The sequence below is a fragment of the Alexandromys fortis genome, unplaced genomic scaffold (assembly GCF_014885135.2).
Source record: "Alexandromys fortis isolate MF-2015 unplaced genomic scaffold, M_Fortis_MF-2015_v1.1 scaffold_74, whole genome shotgun sequence".
Classification (NCBI taxonomy): Eukaryota; Metazoa; Chordata; class Mammalia; order Rodentia; family Cricetidae; genus Alexandromys; species Alexandromys fortis.
This window is the reverse complement of record NW_026068008.1, coordinates 896,144-901,723: the sequence shown is the minus strand read 5'-3', so window position 1 is coordinate 901,723 and position 5,580 is coordinate 896,144. Positions and strand designations below refer to the sequence as shown.

Genomic DNA, 5,580 nt, shown 5'->3' with positions numbered 1-5,580 from the left:
TTTTTTTGGTTTTTCGAGACAGGGTTTCTCTGTGGTTTTGGAGCCTGTCCTGGAACTAGCTCTTGTAGACCAGGCTGGTCTCGAACTCACAGAGATCCGCCTGCCTCTGCCTCCCGAGTGCTGGGATTAAAGGCGTGCGCCAACCTCTGGTTTCTTCCCTAAGAAAGGAACAGATGCAAGTACTGTTGGAATTCCCACAGAGCCCCCCACAGTACGTAGGCCAACATATTCAAAACTGAGCCCATTTCCAGGACAGCAGCAGAAAACGGAGGAAGAAGCTCCAAAAGCCAGGCCTTCCTCAGAAAAATTCAAAAAGCCGAATAAAAACTGTCCAAACCAAATCCAGAACTCTGGGAGATAAAACTTCACAGCAAAGAAACACTGAAATAAATATGCAAACAACCAGGACAACGCAAAACAGGAGGCCAGTTTTTTGGCATATATACATTCCCCCACAATCTACCAACCTGCCTCAGCAGTGATCTCAAAATCCACACTGAGTGTCAGGTAGGATGCTGACCTCTGGTTGTGAAGGAGCAGAACAAACCTTATTACCAAAGAGGCAGAGGCAGGTGAATCTCTGTAGGGACAAGGCCATCCTGGTCTATGTAGTGAGTTTGAGACAACCAGGACTGTTACACAAGAATCCCTGTCTCAAGGAAACCAAATAAATACATAAATACAGAAGGGGGAAAATGTAAAATTCAAACATCTCCATTAAAATTTAACATCTAATTAAAATTATCCTTTAAGGGAAAAAAGGAGCAGCAGCTGGGCTCCATGGCATATATCTGTAGTCTGAGCTACTCGGGGGGGGGTTACTTTAAAAGTATTTTAAGTGGCCCATGCCTTTGGTCCATGCTGTCTAACAGGCTGAGACGGGGTGATCACCTGCACCTCAGGAGTTAAGAGAAGTTTGGGAAACATGGAAAGATACTGCAAGAAAAAAAACAAACCCCAAATCAATAAGTTAGTTTCATACCTTAAAGGAACAGAACAAAGTGAATGAAAACTAGCAAGAGAAAAAAAATAATGAACACCGGAGTGAAAATTGCCAAAACAGAATAAAAATAAATAAATAGAATCAAAAATCAAAATTTGATTCTTGAAAGATGTAAATAAGTACACTCTAGCTCTGATAGGTAAAAAGGAGATGAACTAAAATAAAGCTCAGAAATGAAAGTGGACATTCTACTACTAACCTACAGAAATCAAAAAGGCCATAAGAGAATACTATGATCAGCAAATTCCATCTATTATCAGCGCTTCAGAAATAAATGAGAATAGTATGAACAGTGTTGTGTAACCACCACCACTTGGAAGAAATAGACAATTTCTTGAAGCACTCAAATTACCTACATGGACTTAAGAAAACAGTCCTCATCTGAGATGATCTTTAAAAAAGACTGAATTAGTAATCAAAACAGAAAAGTCAAGATAGTCCTCCAAGGGTACCATCACACATACATATATGCAGGCGAAACATGCACATCCATAAGAAAGAGCTTTCAATTTTTTAAGGGAGTGACAAGTGTGAAAAACCCACAAATAGCATCATGCAGTGAAGAAGACTCAAAGCTTATTCACAAACCAGGCAGAGCCAACTATTTTCTCCAGAGCTATTCAACACTGTGAAAAGTTCGCCAGGTCAACTAAGCAAGAAAAGAAGCAAAACTAACAATTCTCCCTCTCTCTCCCCTCCCCACTCTGTAATGGCAATGGCCCCCAAAACACAAAAAGCCTACTGCAGTCAATAAAATTTGAGCAGTTACAAGGCACAAGATCAACATATAAAGATAAGGCTCATGTGTGTGTGGTGAAACTGTGGTTGGGGAACAGAACAGCTCTTGCTGAAGACCCAGATTTGGTTCCCAGCACCTACATTAGGCAGTTCACAACCTTGTATAACTCCACTTGCAGGGGAGCCAACATTCTCTTCTAGCCTCGGCAGACACTGCACACAATTCAAAAGTCAAAATTTAAAAGTCCAAGGTCTCTTCTATGGTGCAAGGCTACTTCCTAATTGTACCCCATGTAAGATCAAAATCAAAAAGCAAATTACAAAGTGCCATTCCAAAAAGGAGGAATGGGGCACAGTAAGAAAATACCGGACCAAAGCAGGGCCAGCAGGGTAAACTCCCAAGTTCTGTAGCTCCACGTCCAGTGTCTCTTCCCTTTCAACCTGGCTACAGCAGCACAGTCCAAAAGTAAAACCATGTATCAACAGTCAATTTATCATCAACAGAGGCACCAAGACCACACAACAGAGAAAGAACAGAATCTTAAATGAACGGTGCTGAGGCAACTGAATAAGACACATCTTTACACCATGTGCCTTAACAACATGAATATAAAAACTACAACTATAAAATCTTAACAACATAGAACCTAGGGGCGGGAGAGATCACTTAGCAGTTATGAGCACTGGCTGTTTTTCCAGAGAACTAGGTTCAGTTCCCAGAACCAATATGACAGCTTATGGTCATACATAACTCCAGTTCCAGGGATACAACACCCTCTTCAGTCCTCTGTTGACATATACATGGTACAGTCATACATGCAGGCAAAACATCCATAAGCATAAAATAAAAAATAAATAAGTCTTCTTTAAAAATAGTAGCCTTTTGATTTTGGATTTGGCAACAAATCCTTAGATGTATCAGAATCACAAAAAGGACTTCAGCAAAATTTAGAACATTTAGTATAACAAAGGCTGACATTTTCTCCAAAGTAAAATAACATAAAGAACAGAAAATATTTGCAAATCATACATCTGGTACAGGTCTAGTATCCAGAACAAAGAACACCTCAACTAGACAAAGGGCCCAATTAAAATGGGAAAAGGAACTGATGTTTCTCCAAAGAAGATATACAAATGACCAATAAGCACTCATCCGTTATAAAAGTGCAAATTAAAACCACAAGAAGATATCACTTTACCAGCCAGAAACACTGCAATATGTGAAAATAATAAGTACGGCTGAACAACTAGGACCATGTGATGCTGGTATGACTGTAAAATGCTATAGTCACCAGGAAAAATAGTTTGCCATTTCCTCAAAAAGTTAAAACAAGAGCAGGCTTGAGGCCTTCGGTTCAATTCCCAAAAACACACAAAGTAAATACACTTATCATATGATCCAGACCCAGCAACACCTACACATAGATACCAAAGAATTAAAAACATATAATCAAGCAAATGCTTGTACATGGTCAAAACAACATTATTCACAAAAGGGAAAAATCTATTTTTTATCAACTGATAAATTTTAGTATAGCCATATAATGGAACATTATTCAGCCATAAAATGAGTAAAATACTAATAAATACTACAGCACAGAAGAACCTTTAAAACATTGTTAGCTGGAAGAAGCCAGTGAAAAGACCACATCTTATATGATTACAATAATATGAAGCACCCAGGGAAGATAAATTTATACAGATAGGAAACACATTGGTGGTTGGCAAGGAATGGGCAAAAAATAGTAACTATATAACCGTGGGTACAGAAGGTTTCTTTTGAGGTGATAAGAATGTTTTAGAACAAGAGCAAAACGGTGGTTGGATAACACTTTTCCCTATCATATACAACATTGAACTCATGTCAACAAAGAAGATACCACCAACGGACAAAACACACTGTTTGAACTTATTAGAGTTCACAGTGCACTAACAGGAAAAAAAACCTTAAATATGGTGTCAAGAGCATAATAGCAAAGTAGGAGGAGAACAGAATGCTATTGAGCACATAAAACAGGTCACTAACAGAACTGAGAGGTTGGGCCAGCAAAAGGGCTCAGCAGGGCTTGCCAAGAAGCCTGGTGACCTGAGTTCCATCCCTGGAATGAAGGTGGAAGGAGAGAACCAACTCCACAAAGTTATCCTCGGACTTCACACATGCACTATGCTGCATATACACACATATGCACACACACAAATAAGCAAATAAGATGTAATTTTAAAAAATAATTAAGAGTTTAAAAACATATTCTAGAGCAGTGGCTCTCAATTTTCCTAATGCTGCAACCCTTTAATACAGTTGCTCATGTCATGGTGACCCCCAACCATAAAATTATTTTCATTCCTACTTCATAACTGTGATTTTGCTACTGTTATGGATCGAATGTAAATATCTGATATCTGATATGCAGCCTCCAAAGGGGTCATGACCCATGGATTGAGAATCACTGTTCTAGAAGGACACAGTTCAGGACCTGAAGGATAAATAGGAGTGAGCCACCACACAAGTGAACATAAAAGGAGGCAATTAATTGATCATCTAAGTCTTTTCACTTCTCAGTTTTATTTAAACCACTACTGCCCTCTTTAAAGTCCCTATTATTATCTACTGCATATAATCACTGACCAACATTTGTTCCAACAGTTTTTGAAGCAAAACACAGACAATACTAGTCCTTTCCTATTGCTTGCACCAATCAGAGCCACCCCTTGTCAAGGCCTCACTTACAAAGCCAATGCAGTCCCACCTGCCCTTCCCCCTTCTCAATAATCCTACTTGCATTATTCACCCTGTTTTTTTTTTTTTAAGAAAGCATTTGCTATGTCTCTGAGGAACTTATAGTCCTGTGTCTCTTTTGTGTTTTTATTAATTTGGTTTTATTTTGAGGCAGGGGATCATATTGTCCAGGCTGGCTTTAACCACAATATGCAGCAGAGGATGGATGACCTTGAACTCGCAACCCTTCTGGCTCCACCTCCCAAGTACTAGGATAAATACAATGTGCTCCCATGCCTGGATCTCAGAGTTTCTTTAAGAAATAAATAAGCAGATATAACAGCAATGGCTCTCGTTTATGAAACACCTACTACATGCAGACAACTCATTAGGTATTGTACACACATCCTCCCTAGTCTCCACCACAACCCTGAAAGCTGGGCATTAATGACTCGCTTAGGTTAAAGAAAACTAAACCTCGGAAATAATGATGTAACTTGCCAAGGTTACAGAGCAATTATGTAGCAGTTAAGAGTGGAACCCACATCTACTGAATTCAGATCTACTGAATTCAGTGTTGTTCTGCAACAAGTTGCCCCTAAACTACCCATAAATACTATTCTCTCCTAATATCAGCTCATCTTATTATCTGTCAACCGCCCTCCCCAAAGTAAACGCCAGTTAGAACTGTCAGTCTTTAATGCATTGAGATGTACCAGGCATTACTATACCAATACTAACCTGTCCCCAAAGCACTACCCAGTCACGCCAGTAATACAATAGCTGACAGACAACCTTAAAAATGGAAAAGTAACCTTTAAAGTTGTATAACAAGATTTAAAAAAGGCCTTGCTATTCCTAAATATTTTATGCAACTTGTATTTTAGTTTGAGTGAGAGAAGGGAGAAAAAACAAGTCAGTTTATAAATATGTAACTGTCTGCAGAGGCAGGTGATACAGAAGGATCCACTGTAAGAACAAACCCCAGTTTGCTAACAGGAAAACACTCAGTTTCTTACATATTTATCCCTAACTCCATCATCACCATGGCTACCATTCTGTCCTCAGCTACCATCACCAGGACTACCACCTCATCTTCACCCACCATCACCAGGACTACCAC

At 39.3% G+C, this 5,580-nt stretch overlaps 1 protein-coding gene across 4 annotated transcripts in view; it reads right to left on the bottom strand.

Annotated features, from left to right (window-relative positions):
- Positions 1-5,580, bottom strand: part of Pbx3 (PBX homeobox 3) — a 193,240-nt gene that overhangs the window by 160,818 nt on the left and 26,842 nt on the right. The gene's annotated exons all lie outside the window — the stretch shown is intronic.